This window comes from Mastomys coucha, unplaced genomic scaffold (assembly GCF_008632895.1).
Source record: "Mastomys coucha isolate ucsf_1 unplaced genomic scaffold, UCSF_Mcou_1 pScaffold23, whole genome shotgun sequence".
NCBI lineage: Eukaryota > Metazoa > Chordata > Mammalia > Rodentia > Muridae > Mastomys > Mastomys coucha.
This window is the reverse complement of record NW_022196906.1, coordinates 10,905,808-10,929,531: the sequence shown is the minus strand read 5'-3', so window position 1 is coordinate 10,929,531 and position 23,724 is coordinate 10,905,808. Positions and strand designations below refer to the sequence as shown.

The following is a 23,724-nucleotide window of genomic DNA, read 5'->3' as shown; positions in this document are numbered from 1 at the left end:
CAATGCTCTACACAATGATGACTTCGTCAAGGAAGAAATAAAGAAAGAAATTAAAAACTTTTTAGAATTTAATGAAAAGGATAACAAAACATACCCAAACTAATGGGACATAATGAAAGCAGTTCTAAGAGGCAAACTGAATGACTCTGAAACACTCCAAAACGATACTAGAGAAAGGATACGCTAGAAGCTCTACCACACAGTTAAAAATTATTAGAAGAAAAAGAAGAAAATACACCCAAGAGTAGATGATAGGAAATAATCAAACTCATGGCTGAAATCAAACAGGTAGAAACAAAAAGAACTATACAAAGAATCAGCTCCTGCATTTGCTGATTCTATGAGAAAATAAACAAGATAGATAAACACTTAGCCAGACTAACCAGAAGGCACAGAGATGGTATCAAATTAACAAAATCAGAAATGAAAAAGGAGATATAACAGAAACTAAGGAAATTCAAAAAAGCAACAGATCCTACTACAAAAGACTATACTCAACAAAACTGAAAAATCTGGATGAAATGGACAATTTTCTAGAGAGATATCAAGTATCAAAGTTAAATCAAGATCAAATAAACCTTCTAAATAGTCCCATCATCCATAAAGTAAGAGAAGCAGTCATTAAAACTCTCCTAACCAAGAAATCCCAGGAACAAATGGGATTAGTGCAGAATTCAATCAGACCTTCTAAGAAGACCTAATACCAATACTCTTCAAACTATTCCACAAAATGGAAACTCAAGGGACACTACCACAATTACCTTATACCTAAACCACACAAAGACCCAATAAAAAAAGAGAACTTCAGACCAATTTCCCTTGTGTGTATCGATGCAAAAATACTCAATAAAATTCTCACAAGTCAAATTCAAGAACATATCAAAGTGATCATTCATCATGATCAAGTAGGCTTTATCCTAGGGATGCAGAGATTGCTCAATATAAGGAAATCCATCAATGTAATCCATTATATATACAAACTCAAAGAAAAAAAAACACATGATCATCTTGTTAGGTACTGAGAAAGTATTTGACAAAATTTGGTAAAAGTCTGTGAAAAATCAGGAATTCAAGGCCTTTACCTAATCATAGTAAAAGCAATATACAGCAAACCAGTAGCAAGCATCAAATTAAATGGAGAAAAACTTGAAGCTATCTCACTAAAATCAGGGATTGGAGAAGGCTGCTCACTCCCTACCTATTCAATAATGCCCTAGCCAGAGCACTTAGACAACAAAAGGGAGTCAAAGGGATACAAATTGGAAAGGAAGAAGTTATAATATAATCATTTGCAGATGCTATGATAGTATACATAAGTGAAGACAAAAACTCTGCCAGAGAACTCTGAAATTTGATAACTTCAGCAAAGTTACTGGATATAAAATTAACTCAAATAAATCATTAGTCTTCTTCTACTCAAAGGTGAGAAAGAAATTAGGGAAACAATGCCCTTCACAATAGTCACAAATATTATAAAATAAGTTGGTGTGACACTAACCAAGCAAGTGAATGATCTGTAATGACAATAACTTCAAGTCTGAAGAAAGAAATTGAAGATCTCAGAAGATGGAAAGATCTCCCGTGCTCATGGATTGGCAGGATTAATAAAAATTAATAAAAATTGGCAGGATTATAGTGAAAATGATGATCTTGCTTAGAGCAATCTACAGATTCAATGCAATCCCCATATAAATTCCAACTCAATTCTCATAGAGTTAGAGCATTTTGCAAATTCATTTAGAATAACAAAAATCCTAGGATAGTGAAAACTATTCTCAACAATAAAAGAACTTCTGGAGGATTCACCATACCTGACATCAAGCTGTATTACAAAGAAATAGTGATTTAAAAAAGTGTATTGTATTGTTACAGAGACAATTGGTAGATCAATGGAATAGAACTGAAGACTCAGAAATGAACCCACACACTTATGGTCACTTGATATTTGACAAAGAAGCTAAAAATATCCAGTGAGAAAAAGACAGCATTTTCAACCAATGGTGTTCAACTGGTGGTCTGTGTGTAGAAGAATGCAAATTGATCCTTTTTTATTTCTTTATACAAAGCTCAAGTCCAAGTGGATCAAGGACTTCCACATAAAACCAGATACCCTGAATCTCATAGAAGAGAAAGTGGAGAAAAGCCTCCAACACATGGGCATAGGGAAAAATTTCCTGAACAGAACACATGGCGTATGTTCTAAGATCAAGAATCAACAAACGGGACCTTATAAAATTGCAAAGCTTCTGTAAGGCAAAGGACACTGTCAATAGGACAAAATGGGAACCAACAGATTGGGCAAGATCTTTACCAATCCTACATCTGATAGAGTGTATATATACAAATAACTTAAGAAGTTAGACTCCAAAGAACCAAATAACCATATTAAAAATGGGGAACAGGGCTAAGCAGAGAATTCTTAACTGAGGAAACTCAAATGGCTGAGAAACACCCAAAGAAATGTTCAACATCCTTAGTCATCAGGGAAATGCAAATCAAAACAACCCTGAGATTCCACCTCACACCATTCACAATGAGTAAGATCAAAAACTTAGGTGACAGCAGATGCTGGTGAGGATGTGGAGAAATAGAAACACTCCTCCATTGCTGGTGGGATTGCAAGCTGGTACAACAACTCTGGAAATCAGTCTGGATATTCCTCAGAAAATTGGAGGACCCAGCCTTACCACTCCTGAGCCAGAAGATGCTCCAACAAATGACAGGGATACTTGGTCCACTATGTTCATAGCAGCCGTATTTATAACAGCCAGAATTTGTTAAGAACCCAGATGTCCTTCAACAGAAGAATAGATACAGAAAATGTGGTACATTTATCCAGTGGAATACTACTCAGCTATTAAAAACAATGACTTCATGAAATTCTTAGTCAAATGGATGGAACTAAAAAATATCATCCAGAATAAAGTCACAAAACACATATGATATGCAATCATTGATAAGTGGATATTAGTCCAAAAGCTTGGAACACCCATGATACAATTCACAGACCACATGAAGCTCAAGAAGAAGGAATATCAAAGTGTGTGTGCTTCAGTCCTTCTTAGAAGGGGGAACAAAATACAGGAGGAAATACAGAGAAAGAGTGTGAAGCAGAAACCCAAGGAAAGACCATCCAGAGACTGAGTCACCTAGGGATCCATCCCATATACAGACACCAAACCCAGACACTATTGTGGACAACAGCAAGTACTTGCTGACGGGGGCCTGATATAGCTGTCTCCTGAGAGACTTTGATAGAGCCTAACAAATACAGAGGTAGATGCTCGCAACCAGCTATTGGACTGAGCAAGGGGTCGTGATGGAGGAGTTAGAGAAAGGACTGAAGGAGGTGAAGGGGTTTGCTACCAATAGGAAGAACAGCAATATCAACCAACCAGATCCCCTAGAGTTCCCAGGGACTAAACCACCAACCATCAAGTACACATGGAGCGACCCATGGCTCCAGCTGCATATATAAGAGAGGATAGCCTTGTCAGGCATCAATGGGAGAAGAAGCCCTTGGTCCTGTGAAGGCTCAATTCCCCAGTGTAGGATAATGCTAGGCTGGGGAGTTGGGAGTGGGTGGGTGGGTGAACACCCTCATAAAAGCAGGGGGAGGGGAAGGAGATAGAGAGTTTCTGAAGAAACTGGGAAAGAGGATAACATTTGAAATATAAATAAATAAAATATCCAACAAAAATAAACATCACAGTGGAGGATGGGGAACTGGGGTAGCCACTAGAACATCCCAGACTCCAGGGAAGCAAGAGACTCCTGGACTCAATAAGGATGACTTTAGCTGAAATACCCAACAAAGAGGAATGCAATCTGTAGAGACCACCTCCAGTAAATACACTTGACCACAGTTGAGGGATGGGGCTACCCACGTATCTCAAAATTTTTAACTAGAAATGCTCCTGTCCAAAGGAAAGACAAAAACAAAATAATGGAACAGAGACTGAAAGGCCATCCAGCGATCACCCCACCTAGGGATCCATCCCAACTGCAGACACCAAACCTAGGCACTATTACTGATGCCAAGAAGTGCTTGCTGACAGGAGCCTGATATGGCTGTTTTCTGAGAGGTTCTAACAGCAACTGACCAATACAGATGCAGATACTCACAGTCACCCATCAGACTGAATCCACAGACCCCAGTGGTAGAGGTAGGAAAAGGACTGAAGGGGATTGTTAACTATCTGGACTGCCTGAGCACTCAGAGACTAAACCACTTACCAAGGAGTATACATGGATGTAGCCCGTGCGGTGGTCTCGCCAACAAGAAAAGACACGCGGACACTAGGATCCTTCTGCAGCAACGTTTACTGCCCTCTCCCAGAGGGAAAAAGAGGCCAAGCCAATAATCAGCACTGCTTATATACACCACAGTGCGGTGTGTCCGCCCACAGCGTGGCATGTCCGCTCATGATTGGCTGTTTGCTCATCACCCCACGTGACGCCACGGAATGGGCCGTGATATGGCATCTTTTCACTCTACGCACATGCGCAAACAGTTGTTTACTAGGAGTTGACAGCGGAAGTAGGCGCCATCTTGCCATGGCGAATGCCTCTTCAGCTCCACCGTTCCCCACACGTGGAGGGCTTCAATATTCCAGCTACATATGTAGCAAAGGATGGCCTTATATGACATCAATGGGAGGGGAGGGAGGCTTGCTGCCCCTGTTTAGGGGGATGCTAGAGTGCTAAGTTGGGAGTAGTTGAATGGGTAGAGGAGCACCCTAATAGAGGCAAAGAGAAGGGGGAAAACAAGGACGGGATGTGGGGTTTGTGGAGGAGTAATGGGGAAAGGGGATATCATTTGAAAAAAAATAAAAATAAAAAAAGAAAGAACCCTCAATAAAGCAGCTAAGAAAAAGTAAACACACACACACATATACACCCACGAACAATCAAAATCAGTCACAGTTTTGTCCTGAGTAATTTGGAGAGTCATAGCAACTTATTGAGGCAGGCAAAACAGGAGAATTGAGAGTTTTGTGGGAAGGAAAGACAATGCTAGAAGCCACTAAATAGATTTTGAAATAATGCTATACCTTTATGAGGTTGATTTCTAAAGTCAATCTGTTTATTTACCTGTAACGCTTCTATAGTCCAGATGGGGATTCACATTATGTCAATACTATGCTGCAGGACTAATATTCACTATATTTAGTACCACCAAGCCAGGCAATCAATTTCCTTGAATTCTCTTTATCTCGGTTTCCTAACACACAAAAAATTCAAATCTCAACAAATTAAATACAGTTTACCTCAATAAATCTAGACAAATGTTAGCATATATTATCTGGGATATAAAGTGATATGAGAATGAAATCACTTATATGTTAAATAAAAAGTAAAATGAGCAGCAGTAATCATGTTTGACTACAATGATTAGAAAATGTTCTCCTTACTAAAAATAAAACTTGCTTTGTATTGAGGAATCTACAGACAAATCACTGTCTTTTTTAGATGTCTTGGCTGTTGTGTTCAGATGCCAGATCAACCAGTGTCCATAATATATTAATAGAGGGCATCACTCTTAAACTTTGATGGTTGAAAAGCTTGATCTTCAGAAGTTGGGGTTTTAGAACATTATTGGGTCATGAGGGATGGATTGATTGACAGATTCATAACTGAATGAATTGTTGAGACAAGGAGAAAAATATGTAAGGAAATAGATAATTTGTATTGAAAACAGATTATTCTCTTATATACTCCATCCCAAGCACAGTTTTCTACTCCCTCCACTCTTCCTGGCTGTCTTCTCCTCTCTCCTCTGTTGTGTTATCCATTCCCCTTGACTCATACAGTCTTTCCTCTCCCTCCTACACAAGGTTCCCAGATCTCTGAAGGAAGAAACTAATGGAAACATCCAATTAAGAAGGAGACCTCTTTTTCTGCATGTCTAGTTATGAATCTCTGTACCCACTCCCATCTGCTACCGGATGAAGTATTTCTGAAGAGAATTGGACAAGTCACCAATCTATGAGTATAGCAAAATATCATTAAAAATCACTTCTTTGAAAGGTAATTTTTTTTGATTGATAGGTTTTGTTCTACCCTAAGTGTCTGGGCTGTCCAGTCTCTGGTTCTGGGTCATCCAGGCAGTGTAAGGCACAGGCTCGCTCTCATGGCATGAGCCTCAAGTTAAACCAAACATAGTTTGGACATCCCTACAGTTCTGTACCACCCTTGTCCCAACACATCTTGCAGGCAGGACAGATTGTAGGTGGAGGGTTTTGTGGCTGGCTTGGTGTCCAGGTTTCTCGTTCCATAGCCTGCAGAGTACCTTCTCAAGACAAAAAGACTAGAGTGTAAGAAGAAGGAAAATTTAGAAGAGAATGCTTTCCAGGGCACATGTGTTTCCCTTTCTCTGTTTATGCTTGCTAGCTTTCAGAAGGTGAGAAACTTTTCTTACAGAGTGCTTCTGTCACCATGATGGTCTGTGCTGGGCCACAGACTGACAGCAATGAAATAAGCTAATCACTGAACCCTTGAAGCTGTAAAACACAGTAAATCCCTTCTCTTTTCAATTGTTTTTCGACATTTTGTCAGAGCAGCTGGAGGCTAGTACATATCAGGTTTACAGGCTGCTACTTGGAAGGGTTGCTACTGGTAATATTCCACTGAGAATTGGAAAAATTTGTGTTTTTGTTTAAATTTCTGATATCAAACATGAAACTAAAGTTATAGCTGCTAATTTCTTTCCAATTCTAATTCTTATCACTTGACTTTGATGATAAACATCTCTTTATTTCCTTTCCTACTATCAAGTTCAAGTCAGGGAAATCCATAGAGAATCACTTGGTCCAGCCCCTTTTCCAAGCCCTGTTAATGAGAGTACATATGTTCATTATTTTGAGTATTGCTGGTATGTTTTTAGAATCCTCCAATTCTATGAATATGCTTATGTTCACTCATTTCCACCACAGAATGGCAGTCATTTATAGGACAGGTTACAGCTTACCTCTTCTAATATTAACAGCAACTCACTTTTTTCTTTATTTTGTGTCTGTTGTAAACACCATCTCTATTCATTATTGCTGTGTCTCTTTGAATATGCATTCACTTAGGGATAGTAACTCTGAGGAATAGTATCCCATTATCAGAGTATGCTTTTCTTGAACACATTATGTAAGACTGACTTATTTTATAAGGTTAACATAGCACAAGCAGTTCCTGAAACTTCCTTTTTTCTTTAACAAACATCAACACTTGATATCTTGTCCATGTATATATTACAGCCACTTTTGATATCTACATAAGTCTATGTAGTTGGATATAACCTGAATTTTGCCATTCTTTCTTACTGCATATATTGCAACGGCACTGAATGACAGAGTTGTTCTTAGTAGATAAGCACATGACACAAAGCCTACAGAAAAAGTAAAAATCATGAGGATGGCATTAGGTCATAATGAGAGATATGTGGAAAAGAAAATGTTGAGGCTCACACAAGTCCAAATGGTTTAAACATATTTGTGGAGCAAGGACCCACTACGGACTTTAATGACTTTGAAAGATACAGCCATGTGCCCAAGCAGGCAATAATGGGATAAGGAGGAAGAAAGGAAGACATGGAGGTGTGAGATGCCCTAACTTGAGCTTCCGTCTATATATTTAAAAAGAACACACTCTCTGCTCCGATGGGAGGCAGGTGCTGTATGTTGGTGGGATAGAATAGCTACTACGGAAACTTGGAAGCTTTAGAGAAGGGGCAGTATCATTTTATATGTTATGTGTAATGAACTTCGAGTAAATCTATAGGAAAACAGATTTTAAATTGATAATGAGTAAATTTCTTTCCTCCAATACACTGTAAATTCACTAAATGAGGGAAATTTGGTACTTGTTTTTGTGTCCCAAATGTTCATTATAATCTCTGCTCTTTACTGGATATTATTATGTTTTGTAAGTAAATAATTGTGGTTAGTATTTTAAAAAAGAGCAAATTCTATTTTATGTGAAGATCAAACTATGCTAAGAACATAGACACACATTTCTGATTTTCCACTATGCCAAAATTTATTGAAAAATAGAAAATTCACAAGCTACATATGTTTTCTTAGCAGCCAAATTTTGATAGACGGGTGAGGGAAATACAGTTTCTCCTGTTTGAATCTCAGTTATTAATACTAACTCTACTTTTTGTGGGGGAGGGGATTGTTTACATGTAGATTACTGAATAATTACAAGGAGGCCAAAGCACCGTAGTTTCAAAGAGGCCTAAGTGGACACAACCAGTGTAATTGCTACTTTTCTATTGCTGTGATAAAATGCTATAACCAAACCAATTTATAAATGAAAGCATTTAAATGGGATTTACATTCTAAGGCTGAGCACCATGATGCCAGCATGAAGGCAAGACAGCAGGAACAATTGAGAGCCCAAATCTTGCATGAACACAGTAGGCAAAGAATGCAATGCATAGGGCAAGTAGCTTTGGAAACTACAGACAACCCTCAGTAATATGTCTTCCAACAAGGCGCCACTTTCTAATTCTTCCCTAACATTTCAACAAAATAGTAACCAAATATTTAAACATATGCTGTTGGGTGCCATTCTCATTCAAGCCACAAGTAAAAAGCTATTAGAGTGCATTTATTATAGATTTCTATAGGAATTACAGATTTCTAGTGAACTTGTGGGTATCTGCTTGTATCAAACTATAGGCTCAGAGTAGAGCCAACTTTCAGGTGAGAATCAAGCACAAAAGTAAGGTATTAGACCAAGAAAGCCACAGAGATAAAAGGGCTTGATAAGGTCCAGGTATACAAACATATGGAGAGACAGCATCCCAGTAGGCTAAATAAACACAGGAACTAAACGAAGCTGGAGCCCATGGAAAAGTCATTTCCCTGTCTGCTGATCCTTTGCTTCACTTACTTCATAGTCAGGTGACAGATCAGTGGAGACTTTGGCATCATAATTCTCAATGTTCCCCTTCTCAGTTGGGTTCTTCCCTCTGTCTTCTGAAAACTCTGAGTTCAGATTACCCTGATATGATCTATACTTACCTGCTTATATTTACTGATACATTTATAGATTGGCAGATTTTAATTGAGGGGAAAATTTTATTTACAAATCAGTGTTTCATAGTTGGATTGTATTTTTCATGCATAATCCATGGCTCACAGTCATCATCCTTTCTGAAAATGGGATAAAAAGCCACTTGTAAGGACACAGTCTCGAAGTTCCACTATTTTGTACTGTATGGAGAGCCTTAGAGCAAGACAAAGATCTTGATGTCTCCCTACTCTGGTGATTGTGCAGCAATACTTTGTTTTGAATAGTCTGGATTCTCCTAGGCTTTCTAGAAGCTCCTTGGAGATAAAGACTGGCATGAGTATTTCTCAATAAAGGCAAGTGAAGCTTAACTGTGAGAACAACAACAACAATATATATATTACTTCTAGAGAAAAATCAGTCAGTCCTTAAGATAAATATTTTTGGATAGCTCTTATTTCAAAAAAACATTTGACTTGCATTGCAGATAGTTATTTAAAAACAAAAGGCTCAAAGTGCTGGATGGGTAGTGTGGAGATGTCTTAGTAAGTAAAGTACTTACTATACAAGAACGGAAATGTGAGTTCAATTGCCAACGCCCATGTAAAAGAAATCCTGTGTGATAACATATGGTTGTAAAGCCAGCACTGGAAAGAAAGAAATAGATAGCGCCCTCTGGCTTACTGGACAGCCATCCTAGACCAATTAGTGAGGTCCTAGTGAGAAGCTCTCTCTCAAAACTCAAGGTGGTCCGTGCCTATGGATGAAACCTAAGGTTGTTTTCTAACTTTACTTGGATTTATATACATATGTACAGGCATACACACACACACACACACACACACACACAAACACACACACACAAACACACACACACCGCACATGAAGATTTATTCATTTTTATTTTCTTCTACTTCTCCATTTAGTTTCTGCTTACACTCCATTGTTCAAAAACTGTTTGCTAAAATTACTAAGAAATAAGGACTTGTCTGGTGCATATAGACCCCAATCGCTCTTGAATTAGCTACACAAGAACTCAGCTGCAACTTACAAATGAATACTCAAAATGATTGGAATGGTAGCATTTATGTCATGCACATTTCACTATAATTAAAAAACAACCCACACATGCTCGTATATGTCGATCAAGCAATCATCTTCTACTGAAGAGAAGAGCTGAGAAGGTGGTTTTCTGGGGCTAGTAACACCTCCTGTGCACTCATTCACTTGTTTATTGACATTATGAAATAATCCCTCTTATGATTGACACAGCCTTCTTTAGATATGTTAATACATACACAATGAAGTGGGCCTTGATGTCACTCCCTCTGTCAGAGACTCTGTCTTCCAAAGTTATCCTAGGGATATTTCATCACTATCTCAGTTGTGAGTTGCCATCTTCTTACCTATTTAACTTCGTATATGTACCTATTTTTGATACATTCACTACAACAAAGCACTTTTACTCAGACTTCCTAGAGCTGAATTAAAGTTTATTATTTGATATTTTTCTGTCTCAAGTATTCTTTGTTTTTTTTTTTAAAAAAAATTGGATATTTTCTTTATTTACATTTCAAATGTTATCCATTTTCCAGGTTTCCCTTCATCCCTGAAACACCGGATCACATCCTCCCTCCCTCTGCTTCAATGAGAGTATTCCTCCATCCACCCTCCCACCCACTCCCACCCCCCTGCCCTCTACTGCCCTACACTGGGCCATCTATCAATTCTTCATAGGACCTCTCCTCCCATTGATGCATGACAAGGCTATCCTCTGCTACATATGCTACTGGAGCCATGTGTACTCCTTTGATGATGACTTAGTCCCTGGGAGCTCTGGGGGGTCTGGTTGGTTGATATTGTTGTTCTTCTTATGGGGTTGCAAACCCCTTCAACTCCTTCAGTATTTTCTCTAACTCCTCTCTTGGGGACCTCACACTCAGTACAATAGTTAGCTGCAAACATCCGCTTCTGTATTTGTAAGGCTCTGGCAGAGTCTCTCAGGAGACAGCCATATCAGGTTCCTTTCAGCATGCACTTCTTGGCACACACAATAATGTCTAGGTTTGGTAACTATATATGGGTTGAATCCCCAAATGGTACAGTCTCTGGGTAGCCATTTCTTCAGTCTCTGTTCAACACTTTATCTCCATATTTGCTCCTGTGAGTATTTTGTTCCCCTTCTAAGAAGGACAGAAGTACCCACACTTTTGTCATCCTTCTTATTGAGCTTCATGTGATCTGTCAATTGTATCCTGGTTGTTTGGAGCTTTTAGGCTAATATCCAATTATCAGTGAGTGCATACCATGTGTGTTCTTTTGTGATTGGGTTACCTCACTCAGGATGATATTTTCTAGTTCTATTCATTTGCCTAAGAATTTCATGAATTCATAGATTTTAATAGCTGAGTAGGACTTTATTGTGTAAGTCAAGTATTCTTGATTGTGAGGACAAAATTCACACCAGTATTTGATATAGGCTGGACTCTAGGAGAATAATGGTTAAGAAATAGAGATCCAATTTTGCTTTCCTTATAATTTAGAGAGCTTATTTAAAGAAATAACTCAGGGCTAAGTGATAGACCCACCAACACAATGCTTACTGCAAAAGGATGATGACAAGAATTCAATCCTTAGAATTAAGTAAATAAAGCATATTGATTGCAATAGTGTGCTTATAATCCCTGAGCATGGTAGGTAAAGTGAATCCACAAGGCTCACAGTCCAGCCTATCTTATTCAGTAAATTCTAGTCCAGTAAGAAACCTTGTGTCAAAAATCAATGTGCCCAAAACCAAGTTGGATGGCTCCTGAGGTTGTCATCTGGCTTCCAGAAGCATGTATACACACACAAACACACACACACACACACACACACACACACACACAAACACACACAAACACACACAGAGAGAGAGAGAGAGAGAGAGAGATACAAACAGAGAGAGGGGGAAGGAAGAGGAAGAGGGAAGGAGAGGGGAAGAGAGAGGTGGAAGGATGGAGGTAGAGAAGAAGAAGAGAGAAAAAAGAAGAAGGAGGAGGAGGAGAAGGAGAGAAGGAAAAGGAGAAGAAGAAGAAGAAGAAGAAGAAGAAGGAGGAGGAGGAGGAGGAGGAGGAGGAGGAGGAGGAGGAGGAGGAGAAGGAGAAGAAGAAGAAGAAGAAGAAGAAGAAGAAGAAGAAGAAGAAGAAGAAGAAGAAGAAGAAGAAGAAGAAGAAGAAGAAGAAGAAGAAAAAGGAACTTCAACTTTATAAGCAAGTGAAATAGCTATATGGTAAAATACAAATTATGAAAGAAAGATGTTGAGATTGACAGGGAAACAGTTTTGAGTTAGAAATATTCCTGAATCATCTCTCATATGATAATGTTTCAGAAAGTAAACCACTATCCTTTGGGAGCTTAGAACATTCCTGATGACAATGTAATGACACATAAGAAAGACAGTAGTCTCTGAGGCACTGGAAAATAAAATGATGTTCAAAAAGATGTTTCACATGGTGCCAGTTCATAACACTAATTATCTTAAAATATGAAGGTAAAACTTACATCTGTTGTATCCAACCAACCACAGATAACCCCTTTTTCTCTTGGTGTCTTTTATTTTTAATACTGCATATACACCAGATTCCTTTGTCATGTTGTCACTTGCTTTAACATCACTAGACAAAAGGCCAAAGGAGGAAAATCATTTTCAGCTTGTAATGATTTGGTCAGTTGTCTATTATTTTGTATATGAGTGAAATGACTGAAGTTTCTAGAAATTCCACAATTTGAACTTCAACTCTTCTCTTTTTTTTTAATACAAAGACCTCAATTTATATGCTGGTGTCAAGAATTCACACATGACACAAAGAATGGAACCATAAAGCTAGACTCCAGTGTGCCTGTAGGAGAATTTAAAAGAAAAAGACAGGCTCAGATTGAAAACCAATGAAAAATAAAAATGAGAAATAATATCTCAAATGATCTAGACATAGACTGCCCAAGCCAGACAGGTATACAGAGACCTAAATACTTAAGAAAGTGGCAAACATATCCCAAAGGCTCAGAGGAGGTCATGTACTCTAGATGTCTGTCACAGACAGTGCACAACATAACATCAAATTATTACTTGACATTAAATTTCCCCTTTGCAATTTTCCTGTAATGTGCATTTATCCCTGTAATAATGTGAACCAACAATTCTCCCAGAAGAGATTTTGGCAACTGAGGACAATTTTCATGAACATGGAAATACAAAGGCACCTTCTGTCTGAAATCTAGTAGTTCATTGAATTTAGAGGTTCTTAAAAGGTGGGATACTTCCTTAATGAGGTCCTCATCAATATGATCCATCACAGGCAGTCTTCTTAGCACCACAGGCAGAAATATCATAGACTTTCTAAAGGAAGAGTCATTTATCACAGAGTATGAGTCCCAGGCTGTAATCCAAACATTCAGGAGACTAGGGATGGGGACTTTCATAAATTCTAGCCAAATCTGGGCTGGACAGTAAGATATTGTTTCACAAACAGAAGAAGAAAGGAAAGGAAGAATGGAAGAAAGAGGGAGAGAGGAAGGAAGAAGGAAGGAAGGACAGAAAGAAAGAAAGAAAGAAAGAAAGAAAGAAAGAAAGAAAGAAAGAAAGAAAGAAAGAAAGAGAAAGGAAGGAAGGAAGAAAGAAGGAGGAAGAAGGAAGGAAGAACAGAAAGGAAGCGAGGAAGGGAGGAAGGAAGGAAGGAAGAGGAGAAGGAAGAAGAGAAAAAGGAGGAAAAGCAAGAGAAAGAAGAGAAGGGGTGAATAGTAACAGCTGAATACTCCAGATCTTATAAGTCAGAATCTTGCTGAGAATGCTGAAATGGTGATAGACAGAGGAAGTGGGAGGATCTGCATAGCCAGAAATATTTATCACTCTTGAAGATGAAAGATTCCCCAATTAAGTTTCAAATGACTGATTTGAAAAAGAAAAAAAAAATAGTGGAAAAGAAAAAAATTTCCAAAAATTTCCAAGGCAATGTGGATATGAGAGAGCTGCTATCTTTTCCAGCAGCCCAAAAATAAATAGATCATATTATGATATAGTCTAGAAATTTAAAAGTCACTTAAGTATATCATTGTAAACTGTCCTGAACTGCCAGGCATTCACCAGGAACCTAGGGCATGGGAGAGAGACTGAGAGGGATAAGAAACATGGAGAATGAGAACAAGACAGCTGTCTGATCAAGCTCTGAAAAACTTTACTTTAGGGATGGCAATATAAAACAAAAGGAAGCTTCAAGGGAGCTGGGAAGAACCTGTGGAATAGGGAGGGGAGAAGAGCTCAGGAGTTTCTGAAGGCCAGTTTGCAATCTTCAGTTCCTGTAACCAACGGTCACCATGTTCTCCATTACCACAAATGTTCATACTATTAGACTACACATGTTCTTTGAGGGTTGTATGTGTAAGCTAGTAATTTTCCACAAGGCCATGGTTAAGGCCATGGCTCCCAGCATCTCCCCCCTTTTTATTATTTTTAATTGAGTCCTTAAGGAACTGAGATAATCATATATTTGTCTCATCCTTGGATGAGTGGGCATTAACCAGCATGGGGGGGGGAGCGCGGGGGGCGGGGCGGTACATTGACCTGATTCCTCCCATGGGTCGGATTACTACTACTTCCCAGTCATGGCTCTTGGTACCTTTCGGGAGAGGAGGCAGAGCCTTCTTTTAGAAATTCTTCTTTTTTAAAAAAAAAAAAAAAAAAAAAAAAAAAAAAAAAAAACAAAAAACAAAAAACAAAACCAACCTCCTTGCAAACCAGGTTTGTCTCATGGAGAATTCAGATATGGTCCATGTGGGACCTTCCCCTGAAGTGCTTAGCCTTGCAGCCTACATTGGTGCCCATACTGGATTCATTTTTTTCCAGAAACAGTATGCACAGGTCTGAATCCTATGCAGCTCCTAAAGAAGAATTATCAACCTCAGGTTTGGCAAGGCCTCTATCAGCCAAATCAAGTCTATGATAATAAATTTGCAAGGCTCTTAATGCCATGGAATCAATCTGCTGTTTTTATAAAGCCAGTAATTTTATTAAAAATGAAAGGCCCAAAAGTTACTACTAATAAAATGCTTATTAAAGGTCCAAGGAGGGGCATCAAGAGGGTCAACATGGAGGATTTCCACCAATTATCAGCAGCAGCTGAAAGCTGTTTTCTCTGGAGCTCCAAATTAAGTTTGTGTAACTGTTGGACCAGAGTCTCAACTAGGCCTGACACATTTACATAAAAACAGCATTCTTCTTTCAGAAATAAACAGGTGCCACCCTTCTCAGGGTCAGCAAATCAAGTGCTCATTGATTCTGTAAGGCAACACGGGCGAGGAAAGGATTTGTCTCTGTAAAGAAGCTAATGATTCAGTAGGGGCTTCCACTTCCAATGCAAACTGTTGGGATAATTTGGCATGGTGAGAAGAGAATGAGCTAAAGCCCCTCCCAGCCAAGCCGACAGCCACAACAGAGGTTACCAAGGAGGTGAGGACCACTAAAGAGAGGAAAATAGCTTGCTTCATTCTAATCTCTGGGGGGCTATTCCAGCTCAAATTCTTAGCAGGATTTAGCAACGTCAACTGAGGAACTAGGGTCATGGGAAGACACAGCAATTCTTTATTTATGTTTCTGGAAAGATCTTTAGGTGAGCTAGTTTGATTGCAAAAATTATCATCGGGACTGGTATAGCAGAATTTAAATTGTTGTTGCTCAGGGATCAAAAAAAAGGATACTTCAAAAATTGTGGAAACAGTCTTAGGCCTGACATCAGATATATTCAAAGCGATGGGATAAGGGACACCTGTCAATGGAGGGCATCCTAACACAGCACAGAAGAAGCAGGCTGAGACATTTCCTAGTCAGTAATATTGGCAAGTGACAGGCCCTCTCTTAAGAGAGATAGCCAGGAAGAAAAAGGGTGATGTATGGGCAACGTGGAGAGCTGTGTGCTCAGCTCTTTTTCTTTTTGCTAGTCTTTCTCAAACTTGAGCCATAGAATCCTTTACTACTCCTGAATGATCGATGTAAAAACAACATTCTTTGTGGAGGGCTTCACACAGTCCTCCCTGTTGAAGGAATAAAAGATCAAGTCCCCTCCTTAGACAAGGAGGTTAGAGACTCTTGCAAATAAGAAATAGGAGTTTCTATCCTTTCTACATCTGTATCTATTGCTGTTCTAAGAAGCACATATTTTTTTTCCTTGCAAAACTAGGGAAGAAGCGCCTGTAGCTGCGCCTCCCACAGTAAGGCCTATGAAGACACTAGTTCCCAATCCTTGGTAATTTCTCTATTGATAGTGAAATTTCCTCCAGCAGGTATATCCATTAACTTAGTGTTGTTTACCATTACCACAACTTCTAAGCCTTCCCATACTGTTGGATGAAAAAAGTAGTGTATCAGGGACATAGGCCCAATACAGCTTCTCTATCATCACTGTAAGGGCACTTAGTAAGCTCACAGGTCAGCATGTCACACCAATCACTCTGGTAGCTAGCATGCTCTTGTAGCATTTTTTGGAAAAAACATAAACATGCCCTTTTCCGTATACTCAGAGAGTTCCTTGGCATCGAAATTTTAAATTTTTTTGTGGTATACTGAGATATCATTTTTGTTTTTTAAAAGCCAATTTTTCAGAGTGCCATGCACATGTTTAACAATTCCTTATCCCTCAGAATTATAAGGATTCCCAGTAACATGGGTAAAATTAATCTTTGACAAAACATCTCAAATGTTTGACTGTAATAGTCCATTACCTGTTTTAATCTGATTAAGAACACCAAGCACAGAAAAATAATGTAGTCAATGACCAATTACATTCTTAGTTGCTTTTCCTGTTAAGGCAATTGATGGCGTCTGCAGACACCAGGCCCAGACAGTTTCACGTGTAAGAGGTTTAATTGGAAGGGGGGTAGAGGGGTAGCAGTGCAGGAAGAGAGAGGGGAGAGAAAGAAGAAAAGAGAGAGAAAGATGGAGGAAAGTATCCATATATATATATATATATATGTGGTGACGTAGCAGTCCAGGTAAAGGTGGGAGCTGAACCCAATGGATTCTGGTAATATGGTGGCCGTTGCCCTGGCGACAGGCCTGTGGACCCGCCCACATATCTACAGCAGGCAGGTTCTGGATGCTAACAGCAATTACAACTAGAAAGCCTAAAAGGTTATCAATAATCACATGTGTATATTTTATTTTTATTTATTTATTTATTTTCTTAAAATCAGAAATGTAAGTATCCATTTGCAATAATTGATTAAGTATAAGTCCTCAAGAATTATCACCATTATGTGGTACAGGTAGAAACTGAGGACACTGAGAACAAGTCTGTACAATTTGAATGCACATTCTCTAAAAATTCCAAATTATTATCTCAAGCCATTATTATTTTGATGATGTAAAGAATGAGATTATATGGCCAATTGTTCTTGAGTAAGGCCTATAATCTGCCTCGGATACATATCTGCTGTGACATTGCCTTAAAAGATCATGTCCAGGCAGTCTAGGATGAGTTCTTAAATGTCCAAAAACAGTCTTTTAAAGGAACAGTACTTTCTCTTAACTTGAGTTATATCTGCATAAACAATTGCAAAATTTGAGAATTAGCGGTATCTAAAAAAGGAACAATTTTAAGCAATTATAAACCCTGAGCTACTATCTACCTATCTATCTATCTATCCATCCATCCATCCATCCATCCATCCATCCATCCATCCATCTATCTATCTATCTATCTATCTATCTATCTATCTATCTATCTATCTATCTATCTATCTGCCTATCTGTCTATCTATCTGTCTATCTATGTTGGTGTTCTGTATACAAATTAAAAGCTTGATTTTTAACACTTAAAAAACAGTGACTACAGCACATAGTTCAATTATTTGTGCTGAAGTACTGGGAAACAAATGAGAATAAACATGTGATCCAATCACATATACTTTTCTTCCATAGAAGGGCTATAGATATATTCTTTATGGGATGCATACATAAATTTACAGGAAATATATTATTCATTTTGCCTAAAAAGTTTGCTATGTAATAGACCAAATATCAATCAATATTCTGCAATAACCAATTTAACTGCTGTTTAAAACAAGGAATAGATGTCTCATCAGGTTTTTAAGACCTTCTTTCCAAAATATTTTCATGATTCTATCATACAATTCTTTATTAATACTACAACAGCTTCATAACAGGATGTTAAAAATTTACTTGGAGATGAAGAAACATGAATTCACATTAATGTTCTTTTTTTGCCAAAGAATTGCTGTGGGCACATTGAGTAAAAATAACAAACATTTGATTATAATTGATTACAAAAAAAAATTGATTACAGAAGCTTTCTCTATTTTCTGTAAAGCTTTTTGTCTGTTATCAGTTAATTTGCATCCCCTTTGACAATGTCTAACAAAAGCTTAAGTCCTCTGGTGGTGAGCTTAAAGGTGAAGTTTTAGCCAATTAACCTCTCCTGGAAACATTTGAAAATAATTTGAAGTAAGCAAATCATCTTTTCTTTCTTGAATTTTCTATACCATAAGCCTTTCTAGGATATAACTGAGGCCCCAAATATTGAAAAAGATATTGCCTCTGAAACTTTTCTGGAGCAACAACTACTCCAAAATTTTTAAAGCTCAGGGTGTAAGAGCAAAGGTAGTAAAATTTCTTTTTAGAGGGATTAGATAATAAACATACACTAAAAAATTCAAAGTCCTAGCTTCTTGTACTGAAGCAGAGACAGTTTTTTTTACATAATGTAAGGCTATTAGACATTCCTAAAGGCAAAACTTTCTAATGATTACAAACTCACTAGAATCCAAACCTTTAGATTGCCAGGATGTAGAGGAAAAAACAACCTTCTAAATACACAATTTAATATGAAGTAGGCAGGCCAGATTGTAATGCCTCTATAAGTTCTACAACCTCATTGACCTTTCATAAATCTTAAATTTAAATTTTATCTTGAACAACCCCTGGATAGATCTGTGATAATGCTGTGATAATTGTTTTTGTCTTAAAAACAATTCCCCAGACGCAAGGAGAGGTGAGGCTACAAAAACTTCCCTAGGCAGGGTTTGCGAAACAAAAGAAATGCCTCACAAACCTCCCTGAGGTTGCTCTGAGCTTTGCATTAACTCAAATGTAAATATTTTTTAATCTGAGTATACTGCCTGAATCCAGGCCCAAAGATTACACCTTCTGCAGTGAAGACAGATTCCAGGGGAGCAAGCAACTCTCTGTCTGTCTATGTCTGATTTTTGGACAGTCTTTCCTAAGATGATTTATACTTATAACATTCCTTATCACCTTCAGGCTGTGAAAGCATTGCTTGTAAGTATGGAGGTCCCCTGCAAGGCAGCAAACATAGACTCTGATTGTATGAGGTCCAATTTCTACACAAAGATGAATATATCTAGATAAGTCTGTCTTTGCTATGTATGGCCGGATGGCTGCAGAAAGCTGCATTAGCATTCTCACAAGACAATTGTGTAACAAAAGGAACCCCTTCTTGAGGGACTCTGAAAATTCTACTAGCTGTTTTTAGTAATACAAACTCCTTGAAACAGTTTATCAGGAGCCTGTTTGATACCAAATAAATTCTCACTTAGATTTCCTTTCCAACCTTGAGGGGTTAAATTTTGCTTTTACCACTGTATCCAATAAAGCTTATGTAAAAGGGACATTGGGGCCATACTGGCCACAGTTGTTTTCAACTATTATTACTCTTGCAATCCTCCTAATTACAAAATATGGGTGAGTTAAGCATCCTGATCTTGCGATCAAACTGCAAACTGCAGCCAATGGAACACTGGCAATTTTACCATACTTTTTACGTTTCTTTTGGAATATTGAGGCATAATAATAAATTTTGAAAAGCAAGCCCCAATTTTAAACAATCCATCAATACCAAGAGCATTACTTTCATGTACAAAGTTTGGCTGCCAGTTCTTATATATGAATGCATGACAGTGCAACTTTTAATACATCATTAAAGAGACATTGTTTCAAATTCTATCCTTTATATGTCTAGTTTCTAGGATAAGAATTACATAAAATATTATCCAAACTTAGAAGTATCTTTAAAGACTTGTTTTCCTGGGTTGGCTCATGCCACGTGTTGTTGTTCACAACAACCTGAGTTACCAATTTTAAGCTAACTTTCTGTTACCAAGGTTACAAAAATCTGTTGTCCCTTTTAAGAGCAGCTTATGTAGACAATCAGCCTCTACAAGGGTTTTTCCAGTTGTGTTTGACTCCTAGCCACAGTGTAGTGGCTTATCAGTTTCTGCTGTGTAAATTGAGACTGTCTTTTAAACAAGTTAACCATTTTTTTCCAACATGAAACACAGAACAACAATAATTCAAACAACAAAACAAAAACAAACATAAATTGACAGACATATGGACAGATTGGTGAACGAAGGACAGACAATAGACAGAGAGGGAAGAGAACAATATCAAAAGGGACCCAGATATCCTAGCCAGAACTAAGTATATCTCCAGTAGGAGCCAGAGAGAAAGCAGGACGTCTCCCGATTTCCTCCTGTCCCTAGGAGAGCTCTGAAATACCTTATATCCATTTTCCTCCTCTTTTGCTAAAACAGCCCCAGACAAGGGACAACTCAATTTCTGAAACTTATTCTCTCTCTCTTTAACTACTTCTTCAATATCTAGCCAATGTTTACAAACTTTCAAAAAAAATTTTTTTTAAATCCTCTTTTCTTAACCCTAGTTCCTCGTGTCTTGAGGGACTCCTTGAGACCCTTTAAAAACAATTCATGCTTGTTGCGTAGTTTCACCACTCTTCTTACTTTTCTTGGATCAATCTCACAGGTGGATGACCTGCAGCAAACTCTATGAGGATCTTTACTCACTTCTTGACAAAGCAGAGATCCTATGTGGATCTTCACTCACTTGCTGATGAAGCAGAGATCCTATGGGGGGAGAATGTCCTCTTGGGGGAGTGGTGGTCTTCTTGGACCCCAGACCCAGGGGCTCCAAGCTAGGTGCCAGTTGCCCCGACCAGCAGGGCATTCATCAGGGGCCTAGAGCAAGGGAGAGAGACTGTGAGGGACAAGAGACATGAAGAATGAGAGCAAGACAGCTGTTTGATCAAGCTCTGAAAAACTTTACTTCAGGGATGGTAATATAAAACAAAAGGAAGCTTCAAGGGAGGGGGGAAGAGCTCAGGGCTTTCTGAAGGCCAGTTGGCAATCATCAGTTCCTGGAACCAATGGTCACAGTGTCCTCCACACCCACAAATATTCTACTGTTAGACTACACATGTTCTCTCAAGGCTGTATGTGTAAGCTAGTAATTTTCCACAAGGCCATGGTTAAGGCCATGTCTTCCAGCAGTAAGCAATATGCAAAATATCTTTGACAGTAGAACAAAAATGAAGAGTTTCTGGCTTTGATCCTTGCTTTTAAATGTTTATAAATACCATGAGGGAAATGGGGAAGGTAAAGGAAAATCTTACCTTGTGGAGTGTACTGACCCCAGCAATGATGACATGACAAAAGGAGGTAATAAGCACAATGCCTTCCATAAACTATGAGTAAAAAACTCAGCACACACCATAGAGAAAAACTCTAACCATAATAAATATCAGATAGAAACTCACAATCCTCTAAAGTTGCTACCCTATCATAACTTGTGATATCATAATTGTGAAATAAAATTGTTGGTCCTCATGGGCCTAGAATATTTGAGTCGCCTGGAGATTAATGCTTTAAAATGCACACCCAACAGAATCTGAGTCATATCATAATGATATACCTTAGCTGGGAGATGAATGTTCTACCTGTTTAGCTGGGGAACACTGAATTAGACAGTTACAGTCATATTCTTCATCATGATGCTTATGATAAGCTTTATGAGACTGTGTGAATCTTCTCCATTATTTCCAACTTACTTTTGGTCATGGAATATGTTCCTATCATAGCTCAAGTTAAACAATAGCTAGCCACATTTCAGCCAGTTCTCAAACTCCAGGTTACCAAGAGAGCACCTGCCATAGGAGAGGGTTTACAACAACTACTTCAAAAACTCTTAAAAACTTTTATTAAAAAGGTATTAGGAAGCCATAAAGGTGGCTCAGCAGTTATGAGCATTTGTTGGTTTTGAAGAGGACTGGTGTTTATTTCTCAGCAGCAATGTGCCAGCTCAAAACCATCAGTAAATCAGTCATAGAGCACATGATGCCTTTTCTGGGCTAAAAGGCTCTCAGAGTGTGCACAGACACACATTCAGGCAAAACACTCATACATATAAAATTTAAAAAAATCAGAAATGACATTAAATCAGTATTTTACCAAACAATTAAGGATTCTGAGACATTTTTAAGGTTGCCAGATGAGGTGAAGATTTACTATGAAATTATAAAAGTTATTGGAACAAATGGATGAGAAATTTTAAGTTATTTCTTACATGGTGTGGTGATTAGAAATTCTAAAGTACATTTCAGAATCCAGGTACAACAATAATCACCCACAAATCTAATGGGTATATGCCACTGAATTTTATTCAATCCTAAGAACAAGACTGAGTCACTATCTTATATCTCAACTTTAATCTACACATTTTGTTTTCCCAAAGGAGCCACCATGAAGTTTACTCATTAGCATATGAGGCAGAAGGAGGTGAGCACACACTTTTGGAATCTCTTGAGTGAAAAGCTCATATACTGATGTCTAGTTTTGTTTGCCAAAAGCAAGAACAAATATAGGAATTCTACATACATTTATAGGTTGTAAGGTCATCTGCAGGGTCCTCCAACAGACTGTCTGATGAAACACTATGCTGTGTGAGAAATTTACTTTGCCAAAGACAGATATATTAATATGAGTGTCTCAGAGGTAAAAGTTATGTTCATTTCTTGCTACAAATGGCACCTGGGGCAATGTTTGAGGAACCTCCTGAATACCAGTGTTTTACCATTGGCCATTACTGGACAGTAGCTTTAAATGTCTTGATACTGACAATTTACACTTTTTTGTCTCAACTATTTATGTGTAACACAAGGACACTTTTAATACTGAAACAACACAAAACTAGATCAAATGAGAGGGTTATTTTATTATGTAACAACACTTTTAAAGCCAGCATTTATTATCAGAAATTGTATCTAATTTGTATTTAAAGTACTAATTATGAGTTTTTTTTCATACTAGCACAGTTAAAGTGTTTTCATATTGACCTGGTTAAATGCATTGTTAAATCCCAAACAACATAAATGCAGATCTGGATGTAGATTTCATGTGTTCTGGCTTTAAAGTCCATGATGCTTGGGATTGAGTTGATTTCAGAAGATCAGCATTATTTAGCCTTTGCACTCCAAACAAATTGTTTTGAATAGCCTGTAAGTATGATGATAACAAGGCATGATGGAGTACAACATGGTGGGTTTGAAAATATCCTAGACAATTTAGACAGTGGCTGTAAAACAAGAATGAAGAAGGATGGTTCAGTATAGATCAGTGTAGATTCTGCTAGCATGTGTGAGGTCCTTTCTCTCTGTGTGTAATTTCATATAATCTGTATTTCTTATAATCTCTATATGAACCACACATTGATAAATTTCTGCTTGTAAGAGGGTAGTGAATTAGCATATGCTTTTAATATCTCAATAGTCTAGTAAGTATCTTTACAAAGACAATTTAGAACCCCTGATGGATACTGCAAGACAACAAAGAATGTTTCTCTTTCTCAGAAATTCT

At 38.0% G+C, this 23,724-nt stretch overlaps 1 long non-coding RNA gene across 1 annotated transcript in view; it reads right to left on the bottom strand.

Annotated features, from left to right (window-relative positions):
• Positions 1–21,111, bottom strand: part of LOC116073353 — a 51,282-nt gene extending 30,171 nt beyond the window's left edge. The window contains exon 1 of the long non-coding RNA XR_004111775.1: positions 20,921–21,111. This is a non-coding gene — a long non-coding RNA (uncharacterized LOC116073353). The remainder of the gene's footprint in view (positions 1–20,920) is intronic.
• Between the last annotated feature and the right edge of the window lie 2,613 nt (positions 21,112–23,724).